The following is a 14,613-nucleotide window of genomic DNA, read 5'->3' as shown; positions in this document are numbered from 1 at the left end:
TCCAGTGGACTTCTTAAAGGGGAATTTTGAGAGTCCCCCTTAAAATTTCTTGCAGAGCTGGTTTGGAGGTCACATATTCTTTCAGTTCCTGCCTGTCTTGGAAGCTCTTTCTTTCTCCTTCCATTCTGATTGAGATCCTTGCTGGATAAAGTATTCTCGGTTGCATGTGTTTCTCATTTAGGACCCTGACTATATCCTGCCAGCCCTTTCTGGCTTGCCAGGTCTCTGTGGAGAGGTCTGCAGTTACTCTAATACTCCTCCCCATAAAAGTCAGGGATTTCTTGTCTCTTGCTGCTTTAAGGATCTTCTCTTTATCTTTGGAATTTGCAAGCTTCACCATTAAATGTCGAGGTGTTGAACAGTTTTTATTCATTTCAGGGGGTGGAATCTATTTCCTGGATATGAATGCCTGTTTTCCTTCCCAGATTAGCAAAGTTTTCAGATATGATTTGTTCAAATACATATTCTGGGCCTCTGTCACATTTGGCGCCCTCTGGAACCCCAATGAAACGTAGGTTTTTCTTCCTCAGGCTGTCATTTATTTCCCTTAATCTATCCTCATGGTCCTTTACTTGTTTGTCTCTTTTTTCCTCAGTTTCCCTCTTTGCCATCAACTTGTCTTCTATGTCACTCACTCGTTCTTCTACCTTGTTAACCCTCATCATTAGAACTTCTAGTTTGGATTGTGTCTCATTCAATTGATTTTTAATTTCTGCCTGATTAGCTCTAAATTCTGCAGTCATGAAGTCTCTTGAGTCCTTTTTGCTTTTTTCTAGAGCCACCAGTAGCTTTATAATAATGCTTCTGAATTGGCTTTCTGACATTGAATTGTAATCCAGATTTTGTAACTCTATGGGAGAGAGGATGTTTCTGATTCTTTCTTTTGAGGTGAGGTTTTCCTTCTAGTCATTTTGCTCAGTGCAGAGTGCCCAAAAACATGTTGTATTGGGAAAAGGAGAAAAAGAGAGGAGAGAAAGACGGAAAGAAAAGAAAAAAGAAGAAAGAAAAAAGGAAGAAAAAAGGAAGAAAAAGAGAAGAAAAAGAAAAAAAAGAAAGGAAAAAAGGGGTGGGGGAAGCAAACAGAAATAAAAAATAACAACAACAACAACAACAACAAAACAAGGGGGAATATCGTCTGATTCTGTATCCTGCAAGTCCCTTGTCTTACTCTGGAACTTTCCAGTGCTGCTTGGTCAATAACTTGTTTTTCCCCTGTCCTTCTCGCTGGTCTTCTGGGGGAGGGTCTATTGTGCTGATTTTCAGTTGTTAGCACTTGGGGGAGCTGCTCAACCCCCTGCCTGGTGCAGGGCTCAGTGGGGGTTGTTTACCCCGTGAGGCCCCAGTGCGCAGGCGCCAGCGAGGGGCTCCCAGCGTGCACTGGGCTCGAGCGCGGTCCCCCGGACTGACGGCCAGCCGACCCTGCGGACAGACGGGCCCAAAGCATGTCGCCCTGCGCCTGCTGAACCGCGAGCGCCCGAGGATGTCAGCGCTGAGGAAGGTGCGAGCCGCGGGGGCCGCGGGCGGGGCGCGGGCAGGGACCCCGAGCTGCCGGGGCGACCGGTCGCGGGCTGCGCGGCGGCCTCGTCCCTCGCGGCGCCTGGGTGCCTCGCCGGCGGTGCTTCCCGGACCCTGCACTCCCGGGGCGTGGGTGCCGCGCGGGCTGTGCCGGAGACGGGCGGGCTGCAGGAGCTGCGGGGCCTGAGGAGGGGGCGGCGTCCGGCTCCCGCGCGGCAGCGGCGAGGGCCCAGGGGTCCAGGCGGAAGCGGCTCGTGTTTAGGGCAGCGCCAGCGGCGGACAGACGGTCCCTGGACAGCTCGAGAGCCTCCGTCCACGTCGCCCGAGGCAGCTAGTGCCGGGTCTGTCCTCCGGATGCGGGGCACCGCCCCTGGGGGGACGCCCGCTACCTTCGTGTCGCCCTGGCACCGGCCGCGCAGGCGGCGCTGGGACCGTGGGGCTGCGCGGGAGCTGCACGTGCTGCAGGCTACCGCCGCCTCCAGCGCCAGGGGACCCGCGCCACAGGTGGCATCCGGGGCGGGGGAGCGGTGGGGCGGAAGGACCCCCGGACGACAGGGCGCGGCGCTGCCTGGGCTCCCCGCGCTTGCCTGGCCCTTCCCCAGGTGCCTCCGCGCGCCGGCCGGCCCCCAGCGCGCCAGGCCTCTTGGGCGCCCAGTGCGCAGGCGCCGGCGGAGTGCTCCAAGCGTGTGCCGGGCTGGAGCGCGGTGGGGCGCGTGTCGGCGGCGGCGGCGGCGGCGGGGGAGCGGTGGGGCGGAAGGACCCCCGGACGACAGGGCGCGGTGCTGCCTGGGCTCCCCGGTGCGGGTGTGGCCCCTCCCCAGGTGCCTCCGCACTCAGGCCGGCCCCCAGCATGCGGGGCCTCCGGGTCGAGGAGTGCGCAGGCGCCGGCGGGGGGCTCCCAGCGTGCACTGCGCTGGAGCGCGGTCTCCCGGACTGATGGCCAGCCCTGCGGATGGACGGGCCGTGTGCCCTGTTGCCCTGCGCCTGCTGAACTCCGAGCACCCGAGGATGTCTGCGGTGAGGAAGGTGCGGGCCGCGGGCGGGGCGCGGGCAGGGACCCCGAGCTGCAGGGGTGACCGGTCGTGGGCTGCGCGCGGCGGCCTGGTGCTTCGCCGGCGGTGCTTCCGGGACCCTGCACTCCCGGGGCGTGGGTGCGGCGCGGACTGTTCCGGGCAGACGGACGGGCTGGAGGAGCTGCGGGGCCTGAGGAGGGGGCGGCGTCCGGCTCCCGCGGGGCAGCGGTGAGGGCCCAGGGGCCCAGGCGGAAGCGGCTCGTGTTTAGGGCAGCGCCAGCGGCGGACAGACGGTCCCTGGACAGCTGGAGAGCCTCCGGCCACGCCGCCCGAGGCAGCTAGTGTCCGGTCCGTCCTCCGGCTGCGGGGCACCGCCCCTGGGGAGACGCGCGCTACCTTCGCTTCGCCCTGGCACCGGCTGCTCAGCGGCGCTGGGACCTTGTTGCGGCCAGCGAGCAGCACGCGCCCCAGGTGGCATTCGGGGCGGGGACTGCCCGCCGGCTGCAGGGTGGCGGAGGCGCGGCGCTTGCCTGGGCTCCCCGCGCTTGCCTGGCCCTTCCCAGGTGCCTCCGCGCGCCGGCTGGCCCCCAGCGCGCCAGGCCTCCGGGGCGCCCAGTGCGCAGGCGCCGGCTGGGGGCTCCAAGCGTGTGCGGGGCTGGAGCGCGGTGGGACGCGTGGCGGCGGCGGCGGCGGCCCCGCGGATTGTCGGCTGGCCGTGCGGATGGACGGACGGGCCACAAAGCATGTCGCCCTTCGCCTGCTGAACTCAGAGCGCTCGAGGATGTCGGCGCTGAGGAAGGTGCGAGCCGCCGGGGCCGCGGCCGTGCGCGGGCAGGGACCCCGAGCAGCAGGGGCCACGGTCGCGGGCTGCAAGCGGCGGCCTCCTCCCTCGCCCGGGCTGGGTGCCTCGCTGGCGGGGCCTCCCGGACCGCTCGCTGCCGGGGCGTGGGTGCGGCGCAGACTGCGATGGGCTGGTTTTCATGATCTCCTAGTACTTATCTGTTGCTTTTTAAAATTTTTTCCTTGTTGATGGTTTTGAAAAGCCATAGTTTAAATATCGGGGCCGTATAATTAAAAAGAAATCGATTATCTTCCGAAGTTGAATTTTTAGATGTGGTTTCTGTTTTATTTGTAAAAGGTTTTACTTATTGATTTGTGAGAGAGACAGAGGCAGAGACACAGGCAGAGGGAGAAGCAGGCTCCCCATAGGAAGCCCAATGTGGGGCTGGATCCTGGGCCAGAATCACGCCCTGAGCCAAAGTTAGACGCTCAGCTTCTTAATCACCCAGATGTCCCTGTGTTTCTTATTTTAACTTAGATAATAAGGCATATGTCATCAATCTCAAAGTGATTTGCTATTTGGTTACTCCCCCAGACACCTTTCAGGTTTCATCCAAAGATTAGAAATTATAGGGATCTTTCACTTTATGTGTTTTATGCGGACGCTTATTCCTCTGCTCCTCTTGGTGGTTCATTCGAGAACCAAACTTTTTGAAGTGGAGTAAAGGTATAGACAGAATTCTAGTAAGGGGCAGTTGCCACTTGAGGAAGTCTTAAGAAATCACTTTATTATTTTTTAAAACTCTTTTTTTTTTAAGATTTTATTCATTCCTAAGAGGGCCACACAGAGACAGAGAGAGAGAGTTAGAGACACAGGCAGAGGGAGAAGCAGGCTCCATGCAGGGAGTCCATCAAGCCCTGGCCCAAAGGCAGTGCTAAACTGCTGAGCCACCCGGGCTGCCCAATTTTTAAAACGTTTTTATCAGGGACGCCTGGGTGGCTCAGTGCTGAAGCGTCAGCCTTCAGCCCAGGGTGTGATCCTGGAGTCCCGGGATCGAGTCCCACTTTGGGCTGCCTGCATGGAGCCTGCTTCTCTTTCTGCCTATGTCTCTGCCTCTCTCTCTCTCTCTCTCTCTCTCTCTGTCCGTCTCATGAATAAATAAAATCTTTTAAAAATTCATCAAATGCCTCTTTTGTGCCAACCACAGGACTACGTGCCTTGTTCCCTTGCATTCTTATAACAATGTTAACCACCACTTCTCCTCTTGCTTTAACTGTATTTTGAGATAACTGTGGATTCATGTGTTGGAAGACATAATACAGATCCCGTGTACCCTTGACCCTGCTTCCTCCAGTGGTGACATCTCGCATAGTTATGGTAACCACGTGGGTACATCGTCACTGATGCAGTCCCTTAGGCTTTTTCAGATTTTACCTGTGTTATATGCACACACTTGTGTATCTGCATACGTATGTATATTTTTTCCTGTCCAGTTTACTATAGGTGTAGATTCCGTTTCTTTTGAACATATGATGGAAAGAAGGCTGAGGTAAGTTATGGGGGGTAAATGAAGTATAGACCTGGTTTGAATCTAGGTCTGTTTGACTCAGAGTTTTGATTTTTCAATAGCAGTAGCGATGGACACTCCTGGGTGGTGCAGTGGGTTTTGTGTCTGACTTTTGGTCTCAGCTCCAGCCATGATCAGGGTCATGATTTGGAGCTTCGTGTCAAGCTCCATGCTGAGCGTGGAGTCTGCTTAAGATTCTGTCTCCCTCTGCCCCTGTCCCCTGCCTCTCTGTAAAATAAATTAATCCTAAAAAAAATAATAGTCCTGATGAATAACAGGAATAACAACAATAGCTGAAGCTCACTAAGTTACATATGAAATAGACTATTTACCATATGCCGGGGCTGTTCTAATACATTACCTCAGTTATCGCCCCCCCCCCAGAACTATACCTCATAAATTATGTTATAGTTGAACTAGTATTATTAATTAAACTAACCATATTTCCAAGGAACAAGGAATTCCTTTTGTTGCTCCTAAATCAATAATAAAATAGCGAAATTCTACCTCCTTTTTACCTAATTTTCAATTTGAACCTCTGACCTTAATCGCTGATCTTGGCAATTGTCATGTTTTTAAAGTTGTGTGTATCTGTGTACGTGTAAAGTGAGACCTGCATTATTATACATCGAATTATGTTGGGACACCTTACAAATAGTTTTATGAAATCATCAATAAGAGCTAGCTTAGGCATGATGCCAGGTTTTTAAGGGAATAAGTGTAAATCATCAAGAATACTTAAGAATGTAATAGGGAGACATTTTCTTCCCCCTAAAGTAGAATAGATCTTTTTGGCCACATGCAGTCCCAGGAATGTTTGAGTTTAACGTCTCATGTTACAGATCCAGCTTTCCAAGGCAAAGCGAATACATTTGGTGAATGATCACTGATTATCAGAATATGATAATACTTTAGAAAGATAATAGATAGACTAATCAGCAGGCCATAATTTATGATTCTTTGCTAGTTACATATCTTGTAAAGCTGTCCCTGTGATGAACAGCAGCACTTCAGAGCAGGAATAACAGCACGCTCCTGTGTCGTAGATCCCAGGAGGTTTCGGTGCTCTTGTAGACAGCAGACAGAAATAAAAGGAAGTTTCTCCTTTTTACCTCGTATAATCCCACTGGAAAGAGAAACGTGTGCTGAGAGTTGATACTGACTTCTTCTAGGTCACCTCCCTGAAGAGGCCCCGGGCAGGCACTGTCGTAACAGTTCTTGGACAGGAGTCTGATGGGCCCCAAAGGAGGTGGGAGGGTTTCTGCAACAGGCTACTGGTGGAACAGGGTGCTACTGTCTAGCCCCAGGAAGCTTCTAGTGAGGAGGGCCCCGAGGAACCTGCATCCTTTTCCTTAACTCTTTCAGAGGGTACGGCATACGCCCAGATTGGAGTTAAAGGTAAACTCAGTTCTGTGTAGGTTTTGGTTGTTGCTTTTTGAAAAATGAGCAGCTACAAGAAAGCAACACCACGTATGGCTTAATAGGCCTTAGCTTTTTGGAACTTGAATTTGGATGTAGATAACGCAGATGGTTTTGAAGCTATATATCATTAGGAACTCTTTGGAAACCACAAAACCTTTTTAATGGGCCACTCTATCAATTTTCTGCTCTTCTAAGGAGTTTTTCCTATTCATGACTCCTTTTGATCTTTGGCTAACACTGAGGCAAATGTAGTGACGATTTAGTTTTCTTCTTCCTCTGAAAGCTTGTACACGTTTTCTGCCTCGGGTTGTGTCCGCTTGGATGCCTGGAGAATGTTGACAAAGGAAAGGTTAGGCTAGCCTGTTGATGCTACATATTTGGGCTTTAAAAATCAAAAAGGTTCCTTGGCTTCCGCGGAGAAGCATTCTGCTTGATGGCCCAGATTACTGATCCAGTAAAAACGACATGTTCCAGCCATCCTTCACACACACCTTAAGTGAAATTAATGAGATCACTCTATGGTTACGCTTTGTGTTTTATTTTCACTTTCTAGGTCTGTATGAGCTGTTGGCTGTTGTGCAGGCCGGCTGGGGCCACGTGTGGACAGCCAGGAAGACCTGACCTTCCTCTGCGATATGTTTGGTGAGAAAAGCCTGCATTCACCGGTAAAGGTAAAACCATGCTGATGTCAGATTCTCTTGGTGGGAAAACATATGGAAAAATATTTTGTGTTCTCATGCTTTGTTCTGTCCTCCCCTATTCTCTATGCAGAAGTTACTCGTCGAGCACCATTTTCCTTTAGGTTAGTGATTTCTGAATTGTATTCATGAAACATTTCCTTAATGTGTGACCAAAAAGCTATTCCCTTTTTCAATTTCACTTTGATTTCGCTACTCTAGATTTTTGTTTATTATGTGTGAATCTGGATCTCAAAAGAAATTCTCTCAACATTTCTTCTTTGTCATATTTGCTCTAGATTATTTTTTTTCATATTTGCCGTTTACTCAATTTAATAAGTTTCCGTTTATTCTTTGTAAAATGACTTTTTAAATGACTAGCCATTGGACTTTGTCAAGTGCTTTTTATTTATTTATTGTAATGATCATATGATTTGTTTCCTGTCAGTCTCAACATAGGAAAGTTCATTGGTTTTTGACATTTTTTTTTTTTTACTGATTTTTGACTGTTCAACTGGCTATCATTGGACTATTATTTGAGATAACCTAATTTGTTCATGATTTGTTCTCCTTTACATATAATCTGCTGGAGTTAGTTGACTCCTAGTTTATTTAGAACTTTAATGTCTCCTTTTATGAGACTTCAGCCCATAATTTTGCTTTCTTATCTCTCTCATCAGATCTTCACAATATCCTGGGTAGCCTTATGTTGTGAGGTGGAAGTCTCTACTCTTCTGTGGGTAAGTTTATGAAAGACTGAAGTTCGTTTGTCTTTTAGCAGAACTGACTTGTTGGGTTCCTTGGGCCTGGATGTTTTCTTTTTGATAAGGATATTGGTAACTATTTTAAAGATGACAAGAACGTTTAGGCTTTCTATTTCTTCTTGATTAGTTTTAATGATTCATATTTTTCTAAGATTTGGTCCATTTCAACTACATTGTCAAATTTCTGAAAAGGTTGCTTATAATATTTCACATGTGCAGTTTCTATGCTAATTGTTTTTCTTCTTGGTCCTAATATTGGTACTTATTGCCCTTTCTTCTCTTTCCTCAATATTGCCAGAGTTTTGGCATTAGTCTTTTTAGATATAAACCTTTGGCCTTATTAATTTTCCTCATTGTATATTAGTTTTTATTTCATTGACTTTTTTAAAAAAAATTCTTTTTCTTGTTATGAACGTTTGTTCATAAATTTTCAACCTTCTTCTTTTCCTAACGTTAGCATTTAAGGCCATTTCTCCCAAGGTACTGGTTTTCTTAACTTAGAATCATTTTGTAGTTGGTTACTTAGACTTTTCTTGAATTTACAAATAAGGATTTTTTAAATTTATCTTGTTCCTGATTTCTACCTTAATTGCTTTGAGGTCAGAAAACCTAATTTGCGTTATTTCAGTCCTTTGAAATGTGTTTACACTTTACGGCCAGCTACATATTCAATATCTGTAATGTATCCTGTCTGTGTCTAAAAAGAAGGTATATTCTGCAGTCATTAAGTATAGTTTTCTGTATATGTCTGTAGATCAAGTTTGTAAACCTATTCAAATATTCTGTGTTTTCACTGATTTTTGTTCGTTTATTCTCTGTTACCAAGAGAAGTATGGTAAAAAAGTTTCCCATTATGACCATGGTTTTCTTCTTGCAGTTCTGTTCAGTTTTTTTTTGTGGTTTTTTTTTTTAATTTAATTCATTTATCGGACACTGAAGAAGCAGGAGGAGTGACAGGCAGAGAGAGAGAGAGAGAGAGGGAGAAGCAGGCTCCCCCCTGGAGCAAGGACCCTGATGTGGGCCTTGATTCCAGGACCCTGGAATCTTGTCGGGAGTTGAAGGCAGGTGCTTAACCGGCTGAGCCACCCAGGCTCCCTCTGTTCATTTTTTGTTGTATATATTTAAATTTGTTATTAAATATAAATTTGTTATTTTGCTGGTGAATTACTACACTTTATACTTTTTAATAGAGTTTATTTTAAAGTAGATACGTTTTTGTTGCCATTTGCAGGATATCTTTTCCTATCCTTTTATTGTCAACTCTTCCATATTCCTGCTTTATTACAGCTTTTGTGAATTACAGTTGGAGCTTTCTGAGGTAACAAGTCAGAAGTCTTTACTTTCAGCTAGAATATCTTCACTACAGTTCATTATGACGTATGATCTTTATAATTTAAAATCTGACGTATTTTGTGTTTTCTTGTCCTGATTTTTCTTTGTTTCTTTTGGATTGGTTAGGGTTTTCCCTGCATACAGTTGAGAAGTTAAAACATTCTCTTTCTGTTATTTGAGTGGCTACCTTAGAAATTATGACATGAATCCTTTATTATAAAATCCTATCTTAATCTGTCTATTGTCATCTGGAAAAGATCCAGAAATCTTAGCGCACTTTTGCCCCATATACTTTCCTGCCAACTTCAGTGCTATTGTGTCCTGTATTTTAATTCTCTCTAGAAAACAAACAGAAAAACAAAAACCCCTCACAACCTTGAAGACATCCTTATTTTGCTTTACATCAACGTCATTATTCATTTAGTATAACCACCATTTTGTTTGTTCTAGTCCCAATCTTACAGCTCAGCCTTGTCATCCAGGCTGATTTTTCACCTGTTTAATGTAAAAAAGCTCTAGAATCTCCTGTATTGAGGGTTTGTGGCTATCAAACTATGTCTTTCAGTGAATCAGTACATGTTTTTATTTCCTTCCATTTTTTTTTCGTTTTATTAAATTATAATCGATATATGACACACTAGTTTCAGGCGTGCAACATAAAATTTGGCATTTGTATATCTTGCACAATGAACACCATAGTAAGTCTAGTTAACATCTCTCTGCATGCACAGTCACGCCATTTGTTTTCTTGTGCTAAGAACTTTTCAGACGTATTTTCTGAAAACAACTTTCAAATTTGCAATACGTTATTATTGACTATAGTCACTATGCTGTGCGTGAATTCATTTTGTAAGAGGATGATGGGACTCTTGATCCCCTTTATCCGTTTTTACCCACACAGCCTCACCCCCTTCCCTTTTGGCAACCACCCATGTATTCTCTGTATTTCTGACTTTATTTGTTGTTTAGTTTCAGGTATAAGTTAAATCATACCATATCTGTCTTTCTCTGTCTGACTTTTTTCACTTAGCATAATACCCTTCAGATTCATGCCAGTTGCAAATGGCTAATTTATTTTATGGCTGAATAGTATTCCTTTTTTTTTTTTTTTTTTTTTGCTGAATAGTATTCGTGTGTGTGTGTGTGTGTGTGTGTAAATCTTTTCCCATTCATCCCTCAAAGGAAGGACACTTTGGTTATTTCCATATCTTGGCTATTGTAAATAATGCTGCAGTGAACATAGAGGTACATGTATCCTTTTGAATCTTCAGATAAATACCCAAAAGTGGAATTGCAGGATCATGTGGGAGTTGTATTTTTAAGTTTTTGACTGTTCTCCAGATTATTTTCTGTGGTGGCCGCACCAATTTACAACCTCACCAACGGTGCACTAGGGTCCCCCTTTGCCCACAGCCTCATCAGTACTTATTTTTTCTTGTCTTTCTGATATTGGCCTTTCTCAGAGGTGTGAAGCGATATCTCACTGTGATTTTGATTTGCATTACTCTGATGATTTGTGATGTTGAGCATCTTCCCGTGTGCCTGTTGGTGATCTGTATGTCGTCTTTGGGAAAACGTCTATTCAGATCCTCTGTCCATTTTTTAATATTGAATTGTTTGTTTCTTGTTGATATTGAGCTATATGAATTTCTGTATATATTTTGGCTGTTAACCCTTTATTGGATAGAATTGGCAGTTCTTCTTCCTTCTATTCGGTAGATTGCCTTTTTTGTTGTTGATGATTTCCTTTGCTGTGCAGAAGCTTTTTAGTTTTATGTTATCTCATTAATTTTTTTGTTTTGTTTTGTTTTGTTTTTTGATGCCACTGCCTTTGGAATCATAAGATCCAAAAAGGAAAAAAAAAAATCTCCAAGAGCGATGTCAGAGAGCTTATGACCCATGTTTTCTTCTAGGAGTTTAATGATTTCAGGATTTTCATTCCAGTCTTTAATCCATTTTGAGTTAATTTCTTTGTATGGTGTGAGATGATGGCCCAGTTTCAGTCTTTTGTATGTAGGTGTCTAGGTTTCCCAGCACCATTTATTGAAGAGATTGTCTTTCTCCATTGTATATTCTTGCCTCTTTTCTTGTAAAGTAATTGGCCTTATATGCCTGGGTTTATTTCGGGGCTCTCTTTTCTGTCCCACGAATCTGTGTGTCTGTTTTTATGCCAATACCATACATTTTGATTACTTTAGTTGTTAGATACTACAGCTTGAATTCAAGGAGTGTAATGTCTCAGACTTGTCCTTTCTCAAGATTTGCTTTGGCTGCTTGGGATCTTTTGTGGTTCTATACAAATCTTACGATTGTTGTATTTCTGTGATAAATGCCACTAGAATTTCAATAGAGATTGCCTTGACTCTGTAGATTGCTCTGGTCAGTATGGACATTTTTGCAATATTCTTCATGAGCATGGAATATCTTTCCACTTATTAGTGTCATTGTCTCTCCTCAGTGTCCTATAGTTTTCAGAGTATAGATCATTCACCTCCTTGGTTAAATTTATTCTTGGGTATTTTTTCATGCAATTTTAAATGGGATTTGTTTTCTTATCTCTCTTCCTGATAGTTTGTTGTTGGTGTACACAAGTGTGACAGAATTGTGTATATCAGTTTTGTACCTGCAACTTTACTGAATTTATTTAGAAATAAGGTTAGAACTAATGTTCTAACAGTCTTTTTTTTCCACAGAGTCGTTAGGGTTTTCTGTGTATAAAATTGTATCATCTACAAATAGTGATGGTTTTACTTCTTCCTTTACAATTTGGTTCCAATTTCTTTCGTTTTCCTTCCTAGCTGCTGTGGCCAAGACTTCCAATACTGTGTTAGCATCCTCGCCTTGTTCCTGATGTTAAGCAGGAAGCTTTTCCCTGTTGAGCATGATGCTAGCTGTGCACTGGTCATACGTGGCCTTACATTTTGAGGTACATTTGGTCTATACCCACTTTGTTGAGTTTTTCTGGGGTTTAATCCTGGTCTTTCATTGGGAACATGTTTATCTGTTTCCTCACGTTGCCTGACTTTGTATGTATGTATGTCTTTGTGTTAGGTGAAACAGCTATCTCTTCTAGTCCTGAAGGTGTGGCTGTGTGTTCGTGAACATTTTTGTTTATAGTAGCCTTGCTTCAGTGTTTGGTTGTCTTTCATACTGTTTCCCCAATTATTCTAGACCTGTGGGGCTCACAAACACAATCCACCCTGGCCCCAGAGTCTCATATTCAGTAGGCATCCCCTGTGTGGGTTGCATGTACCTGCTGGCTTGGAGGCCTCTGGCAGTGGGAGTGTAACTAGAGGTCAGGGCACTGGCCTCCTGCTTCTGGCAGGGCCGTGGCAGCAGTATGGAGGGGGAAGGAGGTACTAGAAGGTTATGGGAATGCAAAAATAGCTCCTGCCAGCATTGGCAGTAGCAAGGTAGAGAAAGCGTAAATATGGCACCCTCCGGTATCTTTTGTCTTTGGAGGGAATCTGAGTGGGCTTTTGCCCTTCTGGTAGATGCTTTAAGATTAGCAAATGGAACCCCTTCACATCTGGTCTAGGCTCCTTTCAAACTGGTGCTTTTGTACTGGGTCCTGAGGCAAATGAGTCTGATTGTGAGCCCTGTAAAAGCAGAGCCTGCACTCAGTACAGCCCTAGGAGTCTCCTGGACGGAAGCTCCACTGGTTTCCAAAGCCAGGTGCTTTGGGGGCTGTCTGTCTGGTGCATCTCCCATGGGTCACGGTGCCTGATGTGTAGTACAGATTCCCTCCCTCAGGGAGGGGTTCTGTATTTGTGCAACCCCTCCTCCATAGGTCGTTGCATGGGGGGAGGTGAGGTTTTCGGCAAAAATACAACTACATCTGTCTCTCCTCCCTGTCTGTTTAATTCTTCGTTGTGGAGTAGCTGTCCTGCTCAGAGATAATTGTTTTATATGTAGCTGTAGATATATTGTGTCTGTTGAGGGAAAGGATTTCAGAAGTTTTTATGTGACTATCTTGAATGATCTCCCTGTTTGCCTCTGTTCTTTTTTTTTTTTTTTTTAGATTTTATTTATTTAGTCGTGAGAGAGGCAGACACACAGGCAGAGGGAGAAGCAGGCTCCAAGCAGGGAGCCCAACAAGAGACTTGATCCCAGGACCTCGACCCAGGCCACCTGCGTCTTCTTGAATGGCATTTTTAGTAAGCAAAGAATGCTAGGTAGGCTCTTGTTATCTATCTGTGTATCTATCTATCTATCTATCTATCTATCTATCATCTATCTATTTATATTTCAGTATAGTGAAAGATGATGAAATGATTATTCCTAAAATTTCTAGTTAGAGGTCAGCTGTCAGGATCTCTGTTTTGAAGTAATCTTTCAAAGCATGTTTTTTTCCTCTGGCTCTTTTAAAGACTTCAATACCTACATAACTTTTTTTCTTTTAAATAAGTTCTGTTTACTTCTTTTAAAAATGTTCGGCCCAAGTGTGGCAGGATACAAAATCAATGCCCAGAATTCAGTGGCATTTCTGTACACTAACAATGAGACTGAAGAAAGAGAAATTAAGGAGTCAATCCCTTTTACAATTGCACCCAAAAGCATAAGATGCCTAGGAATAAACCTAACCAAATAGGTAAAGGATGTATACCCTAAAAACTACAGAACACTTCTGAAAGAAAGTGAGGAAGACACAAAGTGATGGAAAAATACTCCATGCTCAAGGATTGGAAGAATTAATATTGTGAAAATGTCAGTGATCACCCAAGGCAATTTACACGTTTATTTTTATTTATTTTTATTTATTTTTTAATTTTTATTTACTTATGATAGTCACAGAGAGAGAGAGAGAGAGGCAAAGACACAGGCAGAGGGAGAAGCAGGCTCCATGCACCGGGAGCCAGATCCCGGGTCTCCAGGATCACGCCCTGGGCCAAAGGCAGGTGCTAAACCGCTGCGCCACCCAGGGATCCCAATTTACACGTTTAATACAATCCCTATCAAAATGCCATGGACTTCTTCAGAGGGTTGGAACAAATTATTATAAGATTTGTGTGGAATCTGAAAAAACCCCGAATAGCCAGGGGAATCTTAAAAAAGAAAACCATAGCCATGGGCATCACAATGTCAGATTTCAGGTTGTACTACAAAGCTGTGGTCATCAAGACAGTGTGGTACTGGCATAAAAACAGACACATAGATCAATGGAACAGAAATGAGAATCCAGAAGTGGACCCTCAACTTTATGGTCAACTAATATTTGACAAAGGAGGAAAGACTATCCACTGGAAAAAAGACAGTCTCTTCAGTAAATGGTGCTGGAAAATTGGACATCCACATGCAGAAGAATGAAACTAGACCACTCTCTTGCACCATATACAAAGATAAAATGATGAAAGATGTAAATGTGAGACAAGAATCCATCAAAATCCTAGAGGAAAACATAGGCAACTCCCTTTTCGAACTTGGCCACAGTAACTTCTTGCAAGATACATCCATGAAGGCAAGAGAAACAAAAGCAAAAATGAACTATGGGGACTTCATCAAGGTAAGAAGCTTTTGCACAGCAAAAGATACAGTCAACAAA

At 44.8% G+C, this 14,613-nt stretch overlaps 1 long non-coding RNA gene across 1 annotated transcript; it reads left to right on the top strand.

The window, feature by feature from the left end:
- The first annotated feature begins 3,166 nt into the window (after window positions 1–3,166).
- Window positions 3,167–13,826, top strand: LOC144313765 (uncharacterized). The gene is made up of 6 exons (XR_013379397.1): window positions 3,167–3,327; window positions 6,852–6,969; window positions 7,070–7,100; window positions 7,656–7,715; window positions 11,870–11,997; window positions 13,093–13,826. It is a non-coding gene; the product is annotated as an uncharacterized LOC144313765 (long non-coding RNA).
- Window positions 13,827–14,613: the final 787 nt, after the last annotated feature.

The sequence above is a fragment of the Canis aureus genome, chromosome 5 (genome assembly GCF_053574225.1).
Source record: "Canis aureus isolate CA01 chromosome 5, VMU_Caureus_v.1.0, whole genome shotgun sequence".
NCBI classification, from domain to species: domain Eukaryota; kingdom Metazoa; phylum Chordata; class Mammalia; order Carnivora; family Canidae; genus Canis; species Canis aureus.
Note: the sequence above shows the minus strand (reverse complement) of the source record. Positions and strands in the feature narration are given on the sequence as shown.